We start from the raw sequence: 25,447 nt of genomic DNA, 5'->3' as shown, positions 1-25,447 counted from the left end.
ATGCTACCGTGACTGGGAGCGACTTGTGTTGTACGTCGTTTGGCAATTTTTCGTGAGTTTGTGGTGCTTCCTGTGCTGAAATATTAGTTTTCAGTTCTCAAAAGCGCTAAAGACAGTATTAGAAGAAAAAAACATCCAACGCCCCTACGGAGATTCGAACTGCGACTGCGTGAACATGGAGCGGCATTTTAACTCTACGCCATTTCAATAGATGGCGCCAGTAGGTCAAGCTCAGTACATACGGCTGGCTGTTTCTAGTTTCTAGTTTTTTGTTGTATTTGAGAGTCCCTCGCACTGATAACGCATGTTCCTCACTCGCCGATTTGTAGACGGGCCCCATGCTGCTGTTAATACTAGTTAAGTAGCCGTATCACCTTTATATAACCTAAATGAAGCTATCGGACATGCGTCGTTCGACGACACAAGCCACGACAGTAGGGCCGGGACCATGTTTCGCTTGCTGCTTGAGCTGTCAGAATTGCGTGGATTTCACTTGCTGCAACCTCATTTTTCTTAAACGATCTCATTTTTACAATCCATTCGACTAGGCGTGAGCCAATCGTACGTATCCTAAACTCTTCCAAAGCGGCCGCCCGCTTCCGAACGACGGACACGGTATGTCTCGGTACCGCGCGGCCAAGACACTCCGGTATACGGTAGGGTTCTGCGCATGCGCGGTGGCGTCCAGACGGTAGACGTTACCGTACCGGAACCGTTTTTCCGATCTGCTATAACTCTCTTTTGTCTGCCTACACCGATGCACCGCATACCTGCTTAGGAAGATAGCGCTCCGTTAGGTCGACCTGCTCTAGGCATCCGCTCAGACTCTTCGCTACAATCAGCCCCACCCTGTCAAAGACAAGCCATCCTGGCGTCTCACGGGTACGATACGACGAGTGGTTCGACGTAAGCCTTGAGACGCTGAATGTAAACGTGCTCACGGCCGCGACAGCACATGTCGGTGGAAGGAGAAACCGGTTCGACAACGTACTTTACTAGAGATTTGCGTTCAACAATGCGGTAGGGACCGTGGTATCTCCAAAGTAGTTTAGTGGGTAGTCCGGGTGACTTATTGGGGACCCACAGCCAGACGAGGAAGCCGTGCGAACAGGTACAGGCAGGTGTGGACTCTTTATGGTGAGTCTTCTGGCGAGCTAGTTCTTCGGTCGTGACAGATCGCGATAGCTGGCGGCACTCTTCGGCGTGTTGGACAACGTAAGAAATCGGCCTGGTTTCGGAAGCATTGGTGTGGTTGGGAAGAATCGTGTCGATGGGGTAGGAGGGCTCACGCCCGTACAAAAGGAAACAGTGAGAAAAGACGGTTGTGGACTGTGTGACGGTATTATAAGCGTATGCGATGAATTGAAGCAGGGTATCCCAGTCATAATTATCTGATGCACATACAAAGCCTGTACGTCGCCCAGCGTACGGTTAAAGCGCTCGGTTAGGCCGTTGCACTGCAGATGGTATTCCGTAGTGGTACGGTGGATGGTACGGCATGCTGTCAGAAGCGCCTCGATGACTTCCGATAGAAAACCTTACCCCGATCTCTGGGTAGTTCGCGGGGCGCTCCATGACGCAGAATAAAGTGGTGAAGAAGGAAGGACATTGCGGGCCGCAGCAGCGGGTAACGCACCAGTCTCGGTCAACAGCAACGATGACCCAGCGGTTGACAGCCGCGGCGCAAGAGAGAGGCCCATACAGATCGATTCCGATTCCGTGGAATGGTCTCATTGGACAAGATAGTGGTTGCATGTGGCCGGACGAACGCTGAGGCGGGAATGTTCGGCACTTACCGTGTGTGCAAGAGCGAATGTACTGGCGCACAAAACTGTACATGCCCCGCCAGTAGTAGCGGAGCCGAAGACGTCGGTAGGTCTTCAGGACACTGGCGGGGCATGTCGGCGACGAGGGCGTAGCGCTCTGGCTGCCTTCGGTGTTCATGGCGGCGGGGACTTTGCGGCTCCGGAATTCCAATACTCGATCGATCCCCGGCTCCTCCACCACTTGTTAAGTAGATAGCCGACGCCTGGGTAGCCGGTTAGAGAGAGGTTTATTGACGGTCGAGACGTGCACACGCAAAAGCCTAGAGCAGGGTTCCTCGAGACCACAACGCGCCGCCAAAATGGTAGGTCTAGAGACTTGAAATACCACGAGTATGTATGCGCCGTAAGCGGGGGGGGCTCAGTGAGGTCAGGTTTTTGGAAATCGCTATCCTATCCTATGAAGGGTCCAAAATTGTGTTTTCGCCAATTCTCGATTATGTCGGTCACCCATTCACATATTCAAGTGTGTTTTGCTAATAAGTGTAGCCTTTCGGAATATCTAAAGAGTAGTGTTTGGAGTTTGCCCTAACCAACAATATGGACGTGATTTCTCATACCGAAATGAAATGGGTGCTCCCAGCGATTCTCCCATAAATACTTCGCAGATTCATTCATGTATTAGGTATTTCCTAGCATATGTTACTCATACAAATGCCGAAAACCAATCTAAAGATTTCTCTCTGCAACGCGGGTAACAGGGCGAAATTGTGTTTACAAAATACACTCCTGACGAGACCAGAAGGCATAACTGGTGATGTCTACGCCTTGCCCAACTGCTAATTGAAATGGCGTACCACTTCATGAGGAAATTGCGATTACGGTGTTGTAGCTCAATATTGGTGAAAATTTTAGAAATTACTCCACGGAGGGAGTGAAGAGTGATGAAATTATTATTTCAGATAATATTGTTTTATCGCACGCCATTTGAGATATTGAACAGGTGTTATCGCGAAAGGTAACTTACTAAGCTATCTAAATACTGTTTCAGAACATATCTTCGTGACACCCACCTAATTAAGGCAATCAGGATTTAGTGCAAAGTGTGTGTTTCACCATTCCTCGACAACCACACAGCTTGTTATAACTAATTCGTTTTTGCTTGCAACTGGTGCCGAATCAGTTGGCCAAAAAACGATTTGAAATTTTGGCTTATCGTGTGGATAAAAAGCCCATCGAGATTTTTTTTATTTCTCATCCCTGTGGACGTGCAATTCCGTTGAATTTTCCGGCATTCGCATAGCGCGCGCAATCTGTTCCCGCTTCCTGCGCACCACGCGGCTCCCTTAATAGGCAATGTCATTTATTTATAACTATAAGGAGAACTGCCCGAATGGTCGCCTGAATGACTCACAAACGAGCAGCCATTGCTGGTAGGTCTAGAGACTTGAAATTTCGCAATCACATTTGCGTCATACTGTACGGGTTCCGTAAGCCGGATTTTTTTTTGGAAATGGCAGTGCTATCCGAAGAAAAGGGCGAAGTTGTGTTTTCGTACGTTTTGGATTATCTGTGTCGCCCAGCCATTTATCTAAGCGCCTTTTGTTGATATGTGTAGCCTTTAGGAATATCTTCAAAAAAGTTTAAGGATTTACGACTGTACAACACTATCGAGGCTATTGCGCACTCAGGAACAAAAGGGGTGTCCCTAAAGATTCGACAACAAACGTTAAGAGAATAGTTTATAAAATTGCTTGTCAGAAACATATCTTACCTATACATATGCAGCAAACCCATATAGAGATTGCGCCCTGCGATGCCTCGAACGGGTCAAATTTTATTTCCAAATGACACGTCTGAAGACCCGAGAAAGGCTATAAGGGGATGTCCACGCGTAGCCAAACTGCCTATTCAAACGACTTCACATTATATGAGCACATTGCGATTATGGTGTTGGAGCTCAATATTGCTCAAAAATTTAAAAATTACATTACGGACAGAGTGAGAAGTGGCGAAGTTTTTTTCATTCAGATAATATTTTTTATCGCGTGCCCTTTGAGATATTGAACTGGTTTTTTGTTGAGACAGTAAATTACTCAGCTATGTAAACATGTTTCACAACTTTTCTCTATACCACCCACCTAATAGTGGCATTCGGTCTTTCGGGAAAACGTTGTGTTTTTACACATTCCGGTTTTTACGTGGAGCTCACTGGGAAAGGCATTTGTCTTACAGTAGATCTGAGCAGCCTGACAACGATGATAATGAAAATGATGATGAAGATAACGATGGCTGAAGCAGAAATAGTGCTAAAGACAAGAGGGAGGAACATAGGTAAACAGACGAACGCTCGTCAGATTTACTTCTGTTTTTTCGTCCTGTCTTTTCCCCTATGGTTATTTCCGCTCCTGGAGATATTGCTGACGAAGGGAATATTACGTCTTTGCTTCAATGACCATGTTTGGATTTTTATGGTGCGTGGCCAACCAGAGCGCAAATGCGCCAAAGGATAGTTCATTTCAGCCATAAAACAAATAAAAACACTTAAAAACATTCTTATACAACGTAGAATCATACAAAAGTAAATGAAGATGACTGGTTTAATGCGCCACGTTGTCATAATTGATGAGAAATGATATGTATAAATTTGGTGTCAGTGATAAATTCAAAAACGTGCTTGATGGAAAACTTGGGTTCGTATCCTAAAAAGTATCATAGGTTCATTGGGATGTGTTGTTTGTATTGTTGTGGGAAGTGTTTGCATCATGTTGTGTCAAGTGCCTTGCATTGGATGAGTATGCGGATTACAAATAGGGCCTCTCCACGCCAACTGCAAATGGGTCTTGGTGATCGAATGAGCAGGTGGGAGTCTTACATGTCTGTCTGCTATGTGTAAGCTGCTTTGGTCACTGCGAAGCATCTGTTGTGTGAGTCAGTTTTTATCGTACCAAAACTCGATTTAATACATGCAGTTGGTTGTGTGTTCTCACTCGAGTGTGTTTGCAAGGTGTTACGCAGGTACCGTCTTAGGTGTGCATGAGGTCAGTATAGGGTACCGTTGTTTATGTCTACAGGTGTTGCTGAGTCCAGCAGCCCCGGTCTTCTTGTCTGCCAACTCGTTACCACCAATCCTAGCATGGGGTTAGTGGTACCACCAATCCTTTTTTCACAAGCGAGTTTTATGTTTCAAGAAAGAAATTGTGTAGTTGCAGATCTGGAAACGTGTGGGAATTTTTCTGCAAGTGTGTTAGCCTGGTCTTCCAATATGTTCCCTTTTGTGCTGACCTGAGGAAGGCTATCTATATGTTGTCCTTTAAGTTTACGTATTCTGGTTGATACGTTATGAGTTTTTGTGTATGACTAATTTGATGGGAGGAAAGCACCCAAACTCTCCCCTTTCGCGTCGCGATGCACACACTTTTCAAAAACCTTCGCCCGCTTTAACTAGATGAGGTGATTGGACGTCAGGTAGCAACAAACGGTACCATACGCCTTGTTCGGGCCCTCTCGTACCCACCTATAATCGTTTTTTCACCAGGGCCTTATTGGATTTCCCGGAAACCGATGACCTGGGGCCCGCACTGGGCACCTTGAGTAATCCTGGTGACGGTATTGGCGACACCGTGGACCCCGAGCCCCCCCACAAGAGCTGGAAAGAACCATGGCGGTGTGTTGTAAAGTGAAGGGTACAAACCTCAAACGGTTGCCGTGGGAGCCCAGGTCAAGCTCCGGCGGATGGGCTCCCTGTATATTTACCAGGCAGGAAGCTCCGGGTCCTCTCTTGCTAATAGGGTAAGGCTCGAGAAGAAAGGACCCCCGTTCGCTGCTTTATACTAAAACATATGGTATATTCTAAACCCCCAACCAAACGATCGAGCCCTGAGGAGGGCTCGCACTGAAGTATTTGCTTTCGCCCCACATTCTGCTGAATTGTTTACAAGACCTGACAACTTCCCTCGTTTTCTCTTAATACAATTTATTGTGAAGAATGCGCGAATCACCAGTAAATCAGACTTTTTGGTAGCTAAGATCATAGAGAGTGTAGTTGGCGTAAACTACAAGGCGAAAAGGCTAACATCAGGTGACATTCTTGTTTGAAGTGCAAACTTAGGAACCATTCACTAAACTATTGAGCAGACTGGTATGCATCATATCAAAGGATCTGTCACTCCACAGGTAGCTTAAACAGCTCGTAATGTGTAATTTCTGAACCTGACCTCTTGAAAGAAACCGATTCGGACATCCTAGATCGCATGCGTGACCAAGGGTTACTGCAGTCAGAAGAATAATGACAAGGTGTGATAAAAATAAAATACCCACGAAGCTTGTATTTCTAACTTTTGATCGGAGCACTCTTCCGCAGCCAGTCGCTGCATGATTTTTGCATTGTGAAGTCCTACCATACATCCCCAACCCACCCCGATTCTGCAACTGCCAACAGTATGGGCACAGTACAACCTCCGGCCGTGGACATCTGACGTGCGCCAAGTGTCCAGTGCACGATCACCCGTCTGGAAACTACATCTGATGAGATGAAAAGTCCCAACTGAAAACAACCGCACGCAGCCTATTCCAGAACATGTGAAAACTTGAAAGCAGAAAAACAAATAACCAATCTCAAAGTAACGTGCAAAACATCTCCTACCAGGAAGCGCGAAGAAAACATGCCATGTTTTCTCCTAGGTATGCCAACGCGGCTCGCCGTGGGGTGGAGCCGCGTCTGATGTCGGTGGTGACCCAGTACAGCAGTGCTGACTTTGTCCCATTCTCGCGCCCACCGTGCTGCCGTCGGCATCCCAAAAAGTTGTTACACTGCATGTGACTCTAGCCGCCTGGCGGCAAAGACTTCGGGAGATGTTGAAGACAATCTGGGGTTTGTTGCACCCACCCTCAGCGTTCTTCAGATGTTTGGGAACATGAACTCTAGGGGGGGGGGGGCTCCGCTCTCCACGCGTGCCGCGAAGCGTTCTGCACCTGCAGCGCGCGTGGCCAGCGAAGACACCAACCCTCTTGAAGCACGTCCGAAGGGCATGATCTATGAGCTCCTTGTGCAGCGCCCGTAGAGGAAATAGACGTAGCGCTGTCTTTGGTGTCACCAGAGCTTTCGAGGGAGCGGCGCCCCTCAGTTGAGCGCAGAAAGCAGAAAATATGAGTAACATGTCCACCACGTAACAAATAAAACTGAAATAAACACACAATTACAATCTTTTCCTAAGCGAAATCTATGCTGCGAAACATTGTAGAGTGGAATAGTAGGGGCTTGTTTAAAAAACTTGACGACATTTACGAAATACTGTGAGAACACAAGGCAGATATAATTTGTGTCTAGGAAACACATTTGAACTATATTCACACACTTTCGGGCACAGTACACAGTTTTTAAAAAGAATAGAGATGGCTGCACTCGCTCTTCCGGATGTGTTGACCTGGTCGTCCAGAAGTCGATTGTTTGTCACCAAATCAGACTGGAAACTAACCTTGAAGTGGTTGTAATGAGGACAATATTTTTGATAAATTATTCAGTGGGTTCTTCTATATATAACCCCCGATTATCAACTTCAACCTAATGAATTTTAAAGTATAGTTGAGCAGCTCCAACGCCCTTTCATACTGATGGGGGATTTAATGCTCACCATGAGCTGTGGGGCCCCGAACGTGCCAATGGCTAGGGCAGACTTATAGAAAATGTTTGGTCTCATCTGGTACCCGCTTGTTTAGCAAAAAACACCCAACTTGTTACAGTACAACACAGAGCTCACACTCCGCTATCGACCTGGTAATAGGCTCTCCCACTCTCTTTCCTTTAGTAAAGTGGAGTGTAGGTTCAAATCTTTACGGCAGGGACACGTTTCGTGTCACGTTAAGCGCTATAAGCAGCCTCGCTATCCCAACACTTGCACAGGGATTTCGTGAGGAGTGTGCGCATTGGAAAAAATCAACGAAATGTCCGAACTGTCTTATGCAGAATTAGAAAACCTTGACATTGACCACGCTGCAGGTATCATAACGGCACACATTATTATTGCCGCTCATTCCTCTGTCCCTCTGTCTTCTGGTACAAACAACAACAAGCCAAGGCTGGCTGGAACGAGAAACGCAGGGGAGCTCGAAAGGAACAAAACAAATCCTGGGGTGTCCTTGAAAGGAAAACTACAACTGAGAATCTTATTTTATTTAAACGTTCAAAAGTAATGAGTGGCAAAAAAGACGCGTAGCCAAAACTGAGAGCTGGAAAACATTTATCTCATCAATCAACTTATACACTGATATACACAACATTTGTGAAAGAATTAATACATTACAGGGGTGGAATACTAGCACTCTCGCACTTGTTAGCACGAATGGAGACACGCCTAAATATCAAGCAAATGCTCTTGGCTGACAATTTGAGGGTGTTTCCACCACCGCTCAATCACCGCACCGTATTTAAGACAGAAAAGTGTAATGAAACAACAACCTCTGCGCAAGATGGAATAAGAAAAAGTGGCATACAACTGTCCATTCACTATGCTCGAGTTCTCTATAGCACTACAAACCTGCAGGAAAACAGCACCAGGGTTGGACACTATCACATACGGAATGATAAAATATGCACACGCAGACACCCAATCTACAATTTTTCAGTCATTCAATAATATATTGCGAGCAGGACGTCTCCCAAAATCATGGAAAGAGGCCATTGTTATTCCAATCTTAAAAGATGGAAAAAGACGTTTTTCCCCCAGCAGCTATAAGCCGATTGCGCTGACGAGCTGCTTACGAAGGGATGCATTTTTAAATAAGCAACACTGCATGACGGTCTTCTTCTACATGAAAAAAGCGTATGGCACTGTATGGGGTCATGCAATCTTACTAGATTTCTGCTCGTTTGGAATTTGTTGCAGTATACTGAATATTATACAGGATTACCTTTCGCACAGGACATATCGCGTGTGGCTTGGCAATCTTTTGTATACTCAAAAAACAAAGTGTAACCCGAGAATGTGTTTTGAGTTGCTCACACTTTATTGTCAAAATAACTCTTTAAGGAAGGTTTAGCGCAGTCACTCTTTTATTCTATCTATGTGGATGACATCCCGGGAAGTTTTGAATGATAAAAGTTTGCAACCTGTGGGAGACAAATTAAGCTAGGTGTGAAAAGCCTCTCCAGATTTGCAAATGAGAATGGTTTTAGGTTTAACGGAGACGAGAGCACCTGCGTGCTGTTTTCTAAACAGCGAGGTGTGTGGCCGGATCCATGTGAGAGTCTTGATGAAGGAATCCCTTCAGTCAAAAAGAGCATATATTTTTGGGTGTGCTGCTGGATGAAAAATTATCTTTCATACTGCAGATAAAACTACGATCAAACTGTACAAAAGCACTGAACATCCTTAATATTATATCTCGTCAATCGTATGGTGACGATAGGTCATGCCTATTGAAAATCTTCAACAGCCTTATCAGATCGACACATTATTATGGCATTGTGGTGTATCGGTCAATCCCAAGGGCGGCAATGTAACTGCTTGATCCTGTTTATCATCTAGAACTGCTTTTGCCAACGGTTGCTTTCCATACCAGCCCAAAAGAAGGGGTATATATTGGATCAGATGTGGGTTCACTGGAAAATCAGCGTGTATACACAGCCTTGCTATACGCAGTAAAACAACCTCAATCATAAAGCATAAATCTAACGTTTTAATACACGACATATCCACTGTATCTTTATTCCATAAAAGGCCCTCACTTCCACAGCCTTACACGATCACCGTGAACAATCTAACATCCAACATGAAGATTTCGTTCAAAGTCACCGACAAAACCACTATGTCTTGGACGCTAGTGCAAGTGGTATGTGACATGTTTTTCACAAAAACAGACAAGAACAAAGCACCTTGTGCCTTGATTCGTCAACATTTTCTTACCGTTCAACATGAATAATAATGTAGACAGTTCAACACAGATGCCTCCAAAACAAAGTCTGCAGTATCTTGTGCTGTGCATGGACCCAACCTAACCTTTTCAGAAGCTCTAAACGCTAAAACCAGCATTTTTACAGGGGAAGCCCAAGAATAGCGATAGCTGTAGAGCACATATTACAAAATAGGATCGTTTGTTCAGTCATATAAACTGATACGCTGAGTCTAGTGACAGCCCTATCACTAGCGAAGCCCCATAAGAATGCAGTGTTTAATTTGCTCAAAAACTTTAATATGTCACCATACACGATGGGGTTCAGAATCATAGTCTGCTGGGTTTCTTGCCATTGTGGAATAGCTGAAAACGAGGCTGCTGACTTGGAGGCAGCTGCTGCACCTCTTCGTAAAAATGTGTACATTATGCCAGTGCCTTACTGTGACCTTAAATCCCTCATGAAATAAACACTCTGAAAACGCTGGCAGAAACACTGGGATGCGCAACCGGAAAACAAACTTCATGCAATTAAACCACAAATCGGTACACACATAACCAAAAAACTACGCAGGTCAGTAGATATGGCTTTTTGTCGTTTAAGAAGAGGGCGCACACATGAAACACATGTATTCCTGTTGAATGGAATACCACGGCCAAGATTTCATAAATGTGTACGATATCTCTCTTTACTTTATATCCTAGTTGAATGCAGGTACTCGAAAGACAAAGACAGAAACATTTCGCTAATCTGTACACAATCTGTAATCTGTGTTATTTCGTGAATCCTCGAAATAATACTGGGCCACGCAAATAGAAAGCAAATTTTATGCAATAAACCAATTAACGGAAGACAAAACAAGAAAGCTACACAGGTCTGTTGACTTTGCACTTTGTCGTCTAGTAACTGTGCATACCCAAGCACACACGAATACATTTTAAGGAAACCACGGGTAAAGTTTCTGTACAGTGCAAACGAGTTCTTTGTGTTGTCCCTGTACTAGCAAATCTACGGAACTCATAGCACAACGATGGAGGCAATACGCCAATTTAGAAACAAAAACTCAAGGACCATCTCCACTAACCGAAAACCTCGGGAGGGGCAAAGCATGCCGTGCACTAGTTTTGACGGGGTAGCTTTATTACGCTGATTTTCTGATTTCACCGTGACAGCTAGCCATCCACTATCAGCAGTGCTCATCAACCATCCGCGGAAGTGCATCATCGCTTCCAACCGGAAACTACAACTGGTGCACGCAGATACAAGGGCTATCCTTAACCTCGAATACGGGGCATAGCGGCATCTCAAATATAGAACGGAGTACAATATTACTACGCCGATACGTAATTACAAGGTGCGCCGCGCATTCCCCGTGAAGTCTGTTCTACGCCCCGATTGATTGATTGATTGTGGGGTTTAACGCGCCGACGCAACGCAGGCGATGAGGCGCGCCGTAGTGGAGGGCTCCGGATTAATTTTGACCACCTGGGGATCTTTATCGTGCGCCGAAATCTCGTACACACGGGCGTTTTTGCTTTTCGCCTCCATCAGAAAAGCGGCCGCCGCGGCCGGGAATCGAACCCGCGATCTCGTGTTCAGCAGCGCAACGCCTTAGCCACTGAGCTACCGCGGCGGGTGTTCTACGCCCCGTCGGAGTCGCATCCTTGGAAGATTCGGCGCGCAGCTGCTCCCGCAACGTACGCCTTTACCCAAAAGCACCCCACCGCCCACAATTGTGTCACATAATTAAAACGCGTGGCGAAAGATTAACGCCACACTCTCAAAAATCAAGTTAGGCGAAAATTAAGATAAAAAACTTAATAAAGTTTCTCCTATTAAGAAATGAAACCCGGCACAGGGCACGTTTTATTGAAATTTTAAATTACTTTTAATTTGGCGCAGCCCCGTCACCACTGCAAATTTTGCGCGGAAAAGGCAGTACGGCCCCACGCGTCCAATTTAACAATCACCCTAAACATTGGCCACGCTATTGTCGAAGAGGGCGGTCACGTAAACATCCTCGGCATGGCCCCACAGAAAGCGCCGCAGGCGATCTAACAATCACAAAGAATAAAAATATTTACCCATTTACCCAGCGTTGTAATGCACGTAAGAAGGCAAGAGCTAGAAAAATTTAAATGAAACAACAAAACTCAGGCAGGCATTGATAACGCGACGTACATCGTACAGCCTGCCATTCCAGACAGTTACCGAGACTGAATTAAAAAAAAATAAACATCGTCAACGGGCCGCGTATGAGACAGGCCTAAACCTCCCGGTTCTCACGATGAACAAAAAGGACGGCAATCCGCATATCGGAACTACTAAATAGCCCCTTAAACTTATTTACTCACTCTCAAAGAGCTATTCGACTTGTGTGGGAGGCAGAACAGCTAAACGCTTGAAGGAAGATTCTTCCATTTCCATTGATTACACTTGACATCACATTGACGCGCGGACACGAGGATCTAAATGGTTACGCCGAAGCCGGTAAAAAGCCGCTGAACTCGCATACCATGCTCCCTGCGACCGCGAGTACAAGAGTCTGCTCTCTAAAAAAAATAGGGCGAACGTCTCATTAGCCCACACACATCATTTTTAGGTATATTCTCAAATCAATAAGGGCGAAAATGTTTAGCTTATGTCGGAAAAAACCCTACCTCCTCAACTCAACATGGACGTATATGAACATATCCTCAGAGGATACTTAATGAAACATTGCACCTTCCGTTTCCGCCAAAACATTGAAGCAGCCCTGACCGCCTTGTCACCAGGTCAGAGTGAGCTCATTGAGGGAGCAAGAAAAATACCCGCAGCATTTTGGCCCCGCTCTTCAGGTTTCACCATTACCAGCCCTTCCATCTTGTTACCCCGTTATCCCGAACTCGCTCTTTATCGTGTACGGTACAAAAAATATATTCTCCCTGTCATCCTCACTCTTACCAAGATAACCAAAAGTGTTCAGGCTGGCGATGACAAAAGAGAAAAAGCTTTCAAGCACAGCCACCTTCGCGTTCTCCACCAACCCCCCTCGCAGCCGAAACCATTAGGGCGGTCATCTGTAGCTTCACGAGCCCAGATGGCCTTTTACTTCTCTGTGCATTTCAGAATCAGAACCTTTGCCGCTAGTTTTGCTCTCTTCACTGAACATCATTGCTTGGAAAGAATTCATTGTAAATGTATGTACCCCATTCCGAAACCGTTCTTTGACGTCGATGTACCGCTATTGCATCGTACATCTTAAAACCTACACATAGATGCCATCTGGAACTTTTATTCTTTGCAGCTTGGCGTTTTTGCCAACGGAAATGAAAACGTTGGCGGTAGACGTATACAGCGTTGCTGTAAAAGTGTCTTCTCTTTGAAGCACAGCGGTCCTTAGCGGGAGGTGCAAACGAGTGTCCTGGTGTTTTTATAACGCGTTACGAAGCACTCAAACACCAGGCTTAAACAAGTGACTCAGTGGTTTTTAGAACCGCGACTACATGAGACGACGATTACGACGACTGCGACAACAGGGGGCGCCAACAGCCCCCACCCCTAACGGTTTTGCCCCTAAAACGCACTTTTACAAACGTCACATTATTTTTCGTAACAAGGAATGAACACCTACAAATGGGATAAGCGCCACATGCCGGGAGTTGGTAAAACAGAATTCTTAGGTGGCAAGTTCACAGCGAGCCGCAAAGATATCGTGGAAGTTTTGATGGCTTTTCCGTGCTACTCACGGGCTTCACTGTTTTTTCGGCGAAAATGTTTCCAGCAAGGCACCCGGATTTTAATCCCAAATTGTTTATTGGGTATAAAATGGCCTAAATTAACTTTTTACTAATATTTCATCATGTAATATTTTAGATAGGCAAGTTTTCACGAAATCATGACGCATGCAACTCACCCCAATTAGGCATATTTTTTTCGTCGTATCATTTAGTAGGTCTTCGACCATAAACACGTATAACTTGGGTTCTTTTACTTCTCAGAAGATACCTTTTCCAAAAAAATATTACTTTTGTTTTGTGTATTTAGTATTCGTTTTAAAAATACATGTATTTAAATATCAAGTTTTACAAAAACAAAACTTACAAGCTGCAAAGGAAAACACATTTAAACGAGGTCACAGAAAGTTCTGTCTCGCATCTTTTTTTCTTAAACAATTGATGAGCGTACGAACGTAGGCAGCAGAAACGACAGACCATTTGCACTGAAGTATTCCGAAGTATGTACGGAAGTATTCAAATAAAGGTGCTGGCATTTTTGCGAAAGTATACAAAATAAAAGCATGTTTCATGAAAATAAATCAAATTTGTTAGAGGAGAATTGAATACCTCAATTGTTCTCGAGGTCTCATGAGAAAGCTTAAGCAATATTTACAACACGCCCAGATGTATTTGGAGCAATATTTGTATATATAATTGAATACTTCTCATATCGTAGCAGTCTGGATTTAAGAGCAGAACAATGCCTGGCTTCGTGTTTTTGTGCTTCCAGTGCTGTGATGAGGACAAGCTGTATTGAAGTGATCTTTTTGGTGGCTCTTGTTTTGGCCACTCAAGGTGCACCCCGAAAGTGAGTAGTACAAATTTTTCTTTTGATATGTCGGAATTTTTTTTTACAAAAAAGCTTCGTTCACATGTCGATATCTCAATTTATGACGGTGTCTTCCGTAGCGGCGAAGCACCAAGCAATGCGCAAATCTTTCAGGTAGCGTGTTATACTTTGAGAAAATAGTGTTTTGAAGCACAAGGTAAAGAGAAAGCAAAGCCCCTTATTGCTTAAATAAACAACAATATTTTCACGTTAGTATGAATGTGAACGTTTTATCGCCCTTAAAAAACACTTTCTAAGAGATTTAAAAAGCCCGCTACTAACAAATGCATTCTTGTTGTACCTGCAATGCACTAACTGTACCAACGCCAGGTTTTATAGGATCTGTAGGTGGTAACGACTATTCGGCGATAGTTTCGTTGGCAGTTACGTTGTAGTGTTCAATTGTGCATTTTAGTTTTCAACTGACATCTCTTCGGATATTTCTACACTATAAAGTTCTCGTGATTGTTAAGAAGCTATTAGTGGAGGTAATGCATTTCTCTAGTCACCGCGCAAATGCGGTGTTATCTCTTGTCAACGTGGTGACATACAACACCGTCACCCGTACGAGAAAAAAAGATTTCTGATTGCTACGTAAACTCAGTTTTTGTCGTTTGGATTTTTTGAAGGGGTCAGTTCTCGCTAATTTCCAAATTTTATGTAATGTATTAGGTTTGCGTGCACCTAAAAACAGTCAATTTACTGTTAAATCAAAGCTTTCTACCTTTGCCAGCTGACGGTTCGTTCATGGCATGCGGGACAATAGACTCCCAACGCGGCTGGGCAGGCCGAAGGCGCTTTTCACTCACGGAGGACAGCCTAGTTGGTGCGGCGAAAGGGCTCTATTACTCAGTGTTCCCCGTGCTCCCCCTTGCAGGCGCGTCGGCGGGACACTTCTGTCGTCTTTATCGTCTGCTTTAGCAACCGTATTGGGCCAGTTTTGCAGTAGCTTCGCGTTCATTACACGCTTACTACGCACGGATTGATTAACTTTTTAGACAGCACTTCTAGGGTAAGCCGGACCCGGTGGGAATAAATGGTCGTACGGCAAAGACACATTCCGGATAAGTTAGCCGGGCGGTAAAACAAAATGTAGAGGCCACTTACAGAAATCTGCCTCCTAAAGAAGCGCCACATACAGCGCACTGCTTGTCACGAACGGGACTGCGTTTTCTAAATTGCGGAATACCAATTCAGTTGTGTTTTATCAGGTAATACAAAAGGATAATGGAGCAACTGGTTCTGAAAAATAGCGAATATAAAAGTTCCGCCAGCTTTCTCGCAATCCTAACACTTACAAAACTATTTAGTTTCAATCTGTATTAATGGGAATCACTAAGTTGACATACCGGATTGTTTCGTTGTCTGCACTGGTGTGGCGTGGTGGTGTAGCCCCGAGCTAGGAAATCAGGATGGCTAGGTTCCGTTGTCTAACCCTTTGAAACATGTTTCTATCCGTTATCTTTCTTCCGACGCGTAGCCGGGCTACCTCGGTGGCGGCAGCCGCTCGAACCAGGTCGTGGCCGAAATTTCTGCGTTTGTGACGCCACCCTCATGAATAAAAGGTAGTGGCTGGTATTATCTCTGGTTTAACTCTTTGTCGATACAAGTTTGGCAACTCAAGCGACTTCGCATGTAGCATTTGTGTGGGGTTAGTTCAAAGCTCTTCTTTCGACCACCTTTACAGCGTGGATTAGAGCCAATTTTTTTCCGGGTGGGTTTCAAAAAAGAAACAGCGCACACTACAAACGCTCATATGACAGTCTACAGTGGATGCTGAAGATCACCTAGTGTGGTCACAACTGCATCAAAAACCTTCACTACCACACACTCTTCGACAGGTTCAACTTCCCTTGACGGAAAAACAAAAAGTGTAACTTTTTATGTAGGGAGGAATTTATCTGCTCCTGTGCACTCACCACCCAGCTATAAAGCTCTATGAAAAAAAACTGTTGATAAAAAGGGGGTTAGGATAAAGGGCGACACAATATAGTTTTATCTAAGGGCACAGAATAAACCCCGGCCACTGAATTTTGTGTTGTTGACAAGAGGTTAACGTGCAGAAAAAAAATGGCTCGAATGCACGCTGTGAAGGTGGTTGGAAAGCATAGCTGTGAACGACCCTCGCAACAAGTCCACATGCTACGTGCCTTGAATTCACACACGTGGCTCTACAGGAAGTGAAACCAGATATTCTGACAGCCGTTACCTGGAATTCGCGGGGCCGGGAACCCGAACGCAGCCACGTCGGCCGCTGATGGGCTCGAGTGGCGGCCGCTGCCACTGTAGCCCGGCCGTGTATCCGAAGAAAGGAAACGGAGAGGAGCATGTTTCGAAGGGTGAGACCGAAGAACCTCGCCAGCCTGATGTGCTAGCTTGGGGCTACACGGCGCCCGACACAAGCGCTGACACCGAAACAATCCGGCGTGTGACCTCAGTGATTCCCATTTATGCAGGTTTAAACTGAGCAGTTTTGACATTTTGAGAATGGCCAGAAAGCTGAGGTAACTTTTATAATTGCTGTTTATCAGAACCAGCTCCTCCATTTGTCATTTGTAATACATGTTAAAACGCAACCCAACTGGTATTCAGCAATTTAAAACCGGTGGCTGGTAGAGGTAGAAATCCTTCTTTCAAACAAAAACAAGCGAACATTTAAATACACACTGGTACCCCCCTCACGCTGGCTCAGTGGAGAAGGCGTTGAGCTGCTGATCGCGAGGATGCGGGTTCGACTACCGGCTGCAGCATCTGATGTTTTGATGGAGGCAAAAAGCAAAAATGACCATGTGCGAGATTTCCGCACACACTAAAGATCCCCAGGGGGTCAAAATATTCTAGAGCCCATCACTACGCTGCGCCTCATCGCCTGCGTTGCGTCGTCGCGTTAAACTGAGCAATAAAATACACACGGTTTTCAATCGAATCATGTTCATTATTAACATTATGTTATGCAATCGTTTCAAGAATATGTCTCAGCGGTAACGTGTATCACGGAAGCAGCTTTGAGGCTGTTAGGAAGCAACGCGCAAAAAAGAATAGGCCGTATTTTAATCCAATTTATATTTCACGCTGAGCTATTCCCGAACGGGTTGAGATAATGTAAACTAGTCCGCATAGCATAAACTTTATACACCCAAAAGATATTTTTCCTCACGTATTTTACGTAAGTTACAAGAAGCCAAACAAGAACCTTTCCTGAAAAGTCTTGTTATTCAAACCTCCAACTTGTTCAAATATCGCCTAAGTACTCGAATAAAGAAAGGCGTAAGAAAACATGAGCAATACGCGTAACATATACGGTTCCCGACAGAAAGAGATAAACTACTCTTTAATTAACACAGCAGATCTGGTGGTTCACAAAGCGTGCTATAATACTTATTGAGAATACTCGACGTTCTCTTTTACACGCCTTTGATTGTGTTCATTTTGAGATATACCGAGCGTTGAAGCGTTAAGAACGTATGAAGTGTATCAAAATAGGGGGTCTACTTCATTTTTTTTTTGTTTGCTGTATTTGCTTATTTTCCCACTCGTGGACGAAACAAGCGCTACGTCTGACAAAATAAAACAAAAATTGTTTGGTGATCTTATGTTTTATGTTTGTGGTTCCCTTATAACTGTGTTTAATTTGTCACGATGCAGCTAATTAGTGTTAAAATGGCTGCTGCATCGTCAAGCTGCCTACGGCAGCTGTTATCGAAGCAATTGTTTGTGCCTCTACATATGGAACAGTAATGAAGCCTAAAGTTTTAAATGAGCTGGGAAATGAGAGGCATACGTTTGGTTATTTTGAAGGAGACTATATTGTACAGAATAACAATAGGGAAATACTAGATCACTCAGAATGTTTTAAGCTGCCGACGCACGTAATGTAAAGCTGAATCAAAAACAAGATAATTTGTACAGAGCGATTTATGCGGCCGTGGTGTAGTGTGTTATTGCTTGACAAATTGTTAGTGTCGTCAAAGTTTTAAGCTTATGTTTTAGTAAAACTTCCAAATTCACTATGAGCTTCCGAAATGTCTTCTATGTGCTTGATATATTGGGTAGAACTATATCAGCACTATAATAAATGAGCCGATGATCACACAAATAAACCTCATGAAAGGCGGTTTCTCCATTAAAACATCTGCGCACCACGAGAACTATCTTCTGCGTTTAAAACGTTGCCACGCCGACATCAGAGTTCCCACCTGGCTACTTATCTACAAGCTTCCGCAATGCTTATCCAGAGTCTCCTGGCAAAGCATAATGTTGCCGCCGCAAATTTATTATTTATACATTACATAACAAATACGAAGGCTCGAGAGCACAAACAGGCGGTGTGTTGAGCAATGCAGATAATCTCTTCTACTACCATAGGTACCTATTTCCGAACCCCATTGATTTGCCACAGTTCCATTAAAAATTACTTTGGTTCACCTTTGGTAAACCCTATTTGATAGCGAAAGCTTCACCCGACATCATGCCGCTGCTCCATCACGGGAGCAGAGGCATGATCGCGGGCGGTCGTTGCCATTTAGCGTAGCAACAACCTCGTACTTGTTAATAACATTTTAATTATTGCAGTTATGCTTGCGATTATAATCTAAAAATTCTAAACGGTCATTAGTCGACCCGACATTTAGAATTCGACTTAAGAAGTTGTAATTGCCCGCAAACTCATGGTCTGGGTATTTCTGTCATCCGGACGTTTGCATCTCTTGCTCAGCCGCTGAAAAGGGCCGCAAAGCCATGTCCCTGTGCTGACGACACTCTGTGGTGTACATGTATGCTACAGTGGAGGTGCGGGCTCGCATACCTCTCCGTTCTAGCCTCGTCTGGGCTTTATCTTATCTCCATCGAAATGAAAGGCAGCGTCAGAGTGGCGTGCACAGGTCTTAGTTACGTCAACCTATGAGTATGACTTTGCGGCACTCTGCAGCCACCGTGCTCCTGAAGGGAAGGTCTGATGGACTGAAGTATAAAATGCTGAGAGGAAAGGCCTTCGGCATATTTCATTTTCCCCGACATGACGCTAGATGTCTGGTGGCTGATGGTCACCTAAGATATGGACATTCCAATCACACATCCAACTGCAATATTGTAGAGGCAGTTTGCAAATACAAACTAATTGTTACACTAACTAGCAATCGGGACTCGTTGTGTTGTGTCCACCACGGCCCCGATCCCTTGGCGCAAGAAAACACGAAATAAGCTAACACTCATGCGTATGACTTGAAGGTAGCGAAGCGGTACGTAATTTCCACGCTCACCACAATGCTTTATGTGCATGAATGCAGCCGGTGTGCTTCTTCGCTGCTGCCGCAACGACATTTACTCCGTCATTGTTTCGATAAGAGTGAGCTCTTTTCATGGTTTTGGAAGAGATAATAATTGAACATCACCTTAGAAGGGTTTACGCTATGACCTTTCTTGTTTTGAGCAATTGTTACCATGATAACGGCGAACACTGGACCTTTTTGTCGCCACTCCTGGCAAATCTCTCTAAATATGCACGCTTGATTTAAAAAAAAAACGTGCGCTAGGAACGCTGGGCGGTCATCTCGAGGCATACACAAATGAGCGCTACCATTTTTTTTGGTTCTGTTTACTGCGGGACATCGCTCCGTGGCCGCCGCTCGCGAGAGCGCACCATGCCATTCCTTGGTATTTTAAATCGGGAAACGAAGAATTACGATTCGCTAAAGTGGTTCAATATGAAAACTATCTTATTTCCGAAAGTTTTTTTGTAAATACCATAACTCTCCCTGAAACAATCTTTTATACCTAAACGTAGAAACTTTCTTCGACCGCTATCGTGTTTACAGTCAAACGACTCGCGTCTTTCCCTTCACGTCAACCTTGAAATAGAAAAGAAACTCAGTCGACAAAGGTATTTTAAACAAGGCGTAAATGCAGTGGCCTAAACATGGGTCTGCTAGGGCTTGTTTAAGTCACTGCAATTGCAAACAGCGAGGTAGTTACCGTCCGTTTCGTGGTGTCAGAAAAATGTTATTTTAGTGCGCTGCATTTTCCCTGCCTCGGCTATGATGTGACATCGGCGTCGGCGTACTAACTGAGTGCCTTAAAGCAGAAAGAATAATGCGGGGGAAGGTGTACGAAATGAGTAAATGTGGGGACATTATACTCATCCCGCACGAGACTTTGTATGGCGGCTATGGCAGCTGAAATTTTGAGGGCGAGGCTGAGAGACATAGTAAGTAAGTAAGCTAGTAAGTAAGTTTATTTGTGCACTGCAAATTACAAACATTCGTAATTCTGCGCCGCCTAAGCATTAGCGTGCTTGAGTGTGGCCCAGGCAGCCGGCATAGTTAACAGCCATTCAAGAAAACACGATCCGCGTACACAATAAATTTCGAATCTTTTGAACAAATAAATATTTGAAATTACCAAAAAGTTCAACACATGCCTCAATAATACATATAAAAACGAACGCCACACAAATAGGCATTGTGTGAAAATTACCTACAGCAGTGAATAAATATACTCATAATTTATTACAGCTCTACATAATGCAATTACTAAACTTGTTTACAAAGAAAGCACTTGTCATTGATAGCTTCCTATACTAATCATATTAAAAAACATAACGAAAGTCGAAAATCACAGTTAACATTTCCGTACACAGTTCACATACTTCCATCGGGACGCTTAGAAAAACACATACGCGCCGCAAGTACAATTCATATCGTTTCCAGACATGCATTTTGCACGTGCGCTTCGCTCGCTTCAATGATGGAATATGCAAGGCTTAAATTGGCAGCTCATCGAAAAAGACATCGAACATAGTACCCTCCGCATCGCTTCCCATAATTGCTGAAAATCCGTGGTAATTTGTAATATTCAATTTTTCTCAAATCAAACGTATTCTTTGGTTTAAGCACTTTAAACCAATTAGCTCAATAATGGTTTACATAAATTACGCAATCGCATAGCTTTTCCACTGTAAGAAGATCTACCACTTTCGATAGCCTTTTCTTGTCTAGATTATTTGAATTTGTACCGTAACCTATACTCTTTGCAAAATTGAAGATTATTTTATTTGTATGTTTTTAAATGTGTAAGACAAAAAAACCGTAAAGCGAAGTTCCGTCTCTAAAAGCGACTCCCCCGGTGCTCTCCCACATGCTCTCCCACGTGCTTCGAAATTACGCCTTTGCAGCCGCTGCCGTCCTCTTCTGAACGATCATGTGCGTTCACTTCCTAAAAGAAACGTCGCGCCGCCGAGGCAGAGGTTTCCCATTGCTGCTGCCTAAACAACCCAGAAGTGAGGGCTGCCTCAGCACACTGCCGCACTTCGGGGTGAGCGCTGAACACTGACTGAGGCGATCTGATGTGCTTCATGTCCTCCTTATTCCGTGGCTCATTAGAACCGCTGAAAATTTGAGTGGGAGATTCCAACACAATTTGCAGCATTTAGCTCAATGGCAGCCACGTTCGTCGAGATAATGACACAGTAGCGCGCGCCGCCGAGCGTTCCTTGAATACCCATTAAGTTTGTGATACGCAGCTGCTGTGCGTCGATGCCGACAATACCGCAGTTTGCGCTGCGCACAAATTTCGAAATAGGGAGTATAGTGATTGTGAGGCATTTTTCTCTAAACATGTTTTAGAGCCTTAGTCATTGGTAATTGTGTTAAACTGTTTTCTCGGTAATCTTCAGTTATCACAAAAATTAAACTAGAATAGTAAAAATATGCTCACAAACAACACCAATGAGTTTTCATCCACCCGTCAATATTGTTGGTCACTTGTTCGTCTATTGTGGCAACGTATAATTAACTTTCATTGAGTTATCGCAGAATACCTCCTTTACAGAAAATAAATACAAACCTGCATTGCAATACGAACTCGACAATGCACATTCAAAGTTTCTAGTTTTTGGAAAATATTCTATACAGTGTGGCTTGATTGAGATGTAGCTCTGAACATACGTTTCCTGGCAGCACTCTTAGCGTTTCAGAAATGATCATTATTACGGGAAATAAAATAAATGTGTAAAATGTTGCCAGTATATCTGTTTGATCATTAAATTTGCTTCATTTTATGTCTATATAGCAGCTGGTCTATGTTTTACCTAAAATTCTAATGCTCAATATATTAGTTCCATTCGGATCGTTATTAAAATTGTTTGAAAACTCACTAACGCCTACATTCTAGCTATGTCATGGTCTGTCAAACCACACAATATCCAGAAATATAAACAGGGAGCAACACTTTCTTTATGATGACACTAAAGCACAAACGGACACCTAATGGTATTGACGCAGTCCTAATTCACGAACGAATCCAGGTTCAGCAGGTCATTCCGTACTCATTTCGGGCCATTGCGTGGGTCAAATTGGGTGTACTAAAAACATAAAGAGTTCTGCACAGAAGCATCAGCAGTGACTAATCATGTATGTGGTTTCCCGTACGCGCGTCCACAGTTGTCGCCGACCATCTCTCACATTGCTAGCTGGCTAAGTTGAAGGACCGCGCCGGATGACTCGCTGGATGAAGACCTCGATTGCAACATTTAGACACCAGGAAAACGCACAAGTCTAGTCGAAGGCACACCATGTCAGACTATCTGTTGCATGCTCCGGGAGAATAAGCGTCACAAGACGCGGACAATAAGGAGGATAGATTTCAATGAGCAGGGTGTGCCATGGGTATTGCAGTGAAACAGTGACAATGCATAAAACATAGTAATCGGAGTGAACACCTCAATGGAGAAAAAGCGCAGCCATTGGGGTAGTTATTACCTTGTTGCCCGCAAAGAATAATTTTCAATGCATCCCGTCAAGAAGAATTGCAACCTTGTATAAGATCGCGCCTATCGCTGATCCTGAAGACCCAGCGACAAAACTTACTCACAGGAACCACATTTTGACGACCTTACGTGTACACATATCAGGCATAACCGCACAGTTGCAAAAAGAACAGAAAGTTATTATTGGCTGCGACTTGCAAATTCTATTTCTATACGCTGCCACACAACAGGCACCTCAGTCTCAACGAAGAAAGAGTTTTTCATTAGGATGTGGATATATGCTCCCTCTATCCCTCCACCAATGGCGTCATTCTAATAATCTGGAATGTACTTACTTGGCGCTTTTCCTAAACTGGCCTCGCGAAGTTGTTAGCTCTTCTCCCTCCTCGCTCCTTTGTACCAGTCGAACAAGGGCGTTCTGCACTACTGGCTCTAAATTACTCATCTGAGCCGACATTTATACCATGCCCACTACGATGAATACGTCACACGTTCTGCGGCTGTTTGAAGAAAACCTGATGATGCGTCGGCGCACCTTTCTCGATAAGCCCCCAGTTTTTTTTTTGCATAATGAAGAAGTCTCTGCCCCTGCCTGACCAATATGCCCTTTCGAATGTAACTTATAAGTACTCATCCATGTTGGACTCCTCAAGTAAGGAAAGGTCACCTCCAATTCTACCGTCTCGAAATGCTAAATTTATCGTTACGGTTGGGCAAAACGGACTCGCCAGGAGTAGCATCGAATGTCTCCTTCTCAGCTCAGTTCAAGACATGGTCGTGAGGTTGCTATATAAGAATCGTGCAGTCCATTGGGGCTCCGGTTATTCCCGGTCGGAAGAAAAACTGATGGTGGAGGTTTTGTGTTCGCTATCACCAATTTAACGCTGTCACAAAACACATGTGTTCCGACTTCCGGGGATTCAATATGTCAGCGGCAGTTTCCACTTGGCGTCCTACATTTCGACAATGAGGTAACGATCAGGTGATTGGTAAATCCCCCTGATGCTGCAGACAAGGAACACACGGCTCTCGTAACGTTAGATAGCGTTTCCGAATTTAAGACAATGCCGTGTGGAGTTGTTACCGCGGCCGCCACTTAAGAAATACTTACAGATACTCTCTTGCGCAGTTCCAAATGAAAGGTCCCTTTTGCTTCCTTGATGGAGCTGCAATTTCTTGCCGCAAGTTGAAGAAGTATATTGACCCACTGGATATGGTACTTTTTTGCATAAAAAGGTTGTACGAAGGCTCAACTATAAAAGTTGGTGCATCGAAGAGCAAAAAACCCGCCCGCATCTTTCCACTGGGGTAACTCGAGTAAATGCGTCGCAGAGTGGTGGGGGTATTGCGTGAATGTTGCGTAATTGGGTGTGGTTTGGGAATGCTTAATTGTTATTTCGTATTTATTATTCTTTATTTTGAATAAAGGAGAAGCGAAGGCTATGAGTGTAAAGTCATAGTCTGTCTTATTGCTTGGTGCCATCAAGCAAAGCGTCAAGTCAAGCGAAATCCAAGCAAAGGCGCCCTTGACAGAATTCCGAACGCGCGCTCCACCGCTTATATACACACCGCCCGCGTTCGAGGGAGAGGAGTATGGGGGAGAGACGCGCATGCGCACACTTCCGTACACAAGCGCGCGAACTTTCCCCGCACCCACAACGCCGTTATCCCGTGGACACGCCTTGCCGCCGTTATTGTTGAGCGCGACGCAGCGCACGGGTAGCTACGACGCATGCGCGCACAGACGCTCTCCCCCCGCACCGCCGCAGCTGTTGTTGAGAGCGACGGAGCTCACGGGGTACACGCGCTCCTCCCGCACCACCGCACCTGTTGTTCAGAGCGAGGAGGGTACGGAGGAGAGACGCGCACCTGCGCCTCGACGCTACGCGCATGCGCAGTGAGCGTGTGGACGGCGCCGACAACATCGATGAGTGACATCACGAGCCTAAGAAATGCTCCGCATTTAAAAGCCCTTGTACTGGTTGTTATTGATGAAAAGCCAAGGCAAATTAGTCGGATGCTGCACCAGGCCACACGGATATACCCCAAATGCTGATGGCACTCTTCAGTCTTGGTATGCCTAATCCTCCGTCGCCGCCATTTCTTCGTCGAGTATTCCCTCCCCTTTTGGTCATGTGCTACTTCTTGTTGGCCTTATGACGGATTAACTGATGGTTTCACTTTTGAAAGTAAATCACCCAGATTCATCAGCGCTTCCGGATTCTTACTTAGCTTATCCAAGATGGCCTGATGATCCCTATAGCAAAGTGGGAAAGGCTTGAAAATCTCAGTTAAGTCAAATTTTGCAAAGACCAGATGATGCAAGTTGCCCTAACGGTACTAGGCAGACAACCCCACTTAAGGAAAAGACAAGGAATTCCAAACGTGGCAAGCATGTGATCTAAGAGTAACTTTTGCTTGAGAATGTTCATGTTAAAATCCGGA

The 25,447-nt window shown here is 44.6% G+C and overlaps 1 long non-coding RNA gene across 1 annotated transcript in view; it reads left to right on the top strand.

The window, feature by feature from the left end:
• Nucleotides 1-14,087: 14,087 nt before the first annotated feature.
• LOC144141944 (uncharacterized) overlaps nt 14,088-25,447 on the top strand; it is a 51,501-nt gene continuing 40,141 nt past the window's right edge. The window contains exon 1 of the long non-coding RNA XR_013316766.1: nt 14,088-14,220. This is a non-coding gene — a long non-coding RNA (uncharacterized LOC144141944). The remainder of the gene's footprint in view (nt 14,221-25,447) is intronic.

Source organism: Haemaphysalis longicornis, unplaced genomic scaffold, assembly GCF_048455015.1.
Source record: "Haemaphysalis longicornis isolate Haplotype H1 unplaced genomic scaffold, Haemaphysalis longicornis Haplotype H1 scaffold_6, whole genome shotgun sequence".
Lineage (NCBI taxonomy): Eukaryota > Metazoa > Arthropoda > Arachnida > Ixodida > Ixodidae > Haemaphysalis > Haemaphysalis longicornis.
This window is presented reverse-complemented; position numbering and strand designations above follow the sequence as displayed.